This window comes from Pygoscelis adeliae, unplaced genomic scaffold (genome assembly GCF_000699105.1).
Source record: "Pygoscelis adeliae isolate BGI_AS28 unplaced genomic scaffold, ASM69910v1 Scaffold22, whole genome shotgun sequence".
Taxonomy (NCBI): Eukaryota; Metazoa; Chordata; class Aves; order Sphenisciformes; family Spheniscidae; genus Pygoscelis; species Pygoscelis adeliae.
In genome coordinates, this window is record NW_008824350.1 from 1,523,384 (window position 1) to 1,524,104 (window position 721).

A 721-nucleotide genomic window follows, 5' to 3' on the forward strand; every position below is an offset into this window, starting at 1 on the left:
TCCTTATGATTACACAGCACGTAAAACCTCATTTCGTGCCTAACATTTCCCATGTTTGCTTACTGCAAAACCTTAAGATGATCCAAGCACAACTTCAGTGGCACGCTTATTCAGTGATTTTGAAAATCAGATATAGCAACATACCTAAAAAGATGATATCTTTTTAAAGTATTACTTCATAAAATCCTGATATGTGTAATTTGTGGCAAAAAATTCCCCAACCCCAGGTGTCATAGAATCAGTTACCAGAACATAATGTTCATATGACAGTAGCAAGAATATGTTGACTTGATGACTGACTGGCCTTTTTTTCCTCAGGTTCTGCAATAGTACTTTTCTTAAAAATCCCTCTCACAAAATTCCTCTCTCAAAGCTATAACCTTGACTCCATGGATATACAAAAAAGTATGAACCTATGGGCTGAAAAAAAACAGAGATATGATAAAGTGAAGTCCAATATGGGCTAAAAAAGGTTTCATCTGAGAACTTACGTCCTTTCTTCCCTGTATCTCAAAAGCCAATGGATTTTTAGATTATTTCAAGTGCTTCTTTTAAAGAACAACCCCACAATCTGAAATTGTTACACCATTATACCAACTTCCCACAACTCCAGTCAAGGCTGGATTTTCCTTTGTTTATGGCAACAGACCTGAAGCTTCTCAAACCTATGCCAAAACCTTTTATCTTACCAACTTCAATGTTTGCATATTATCAGTTGGGG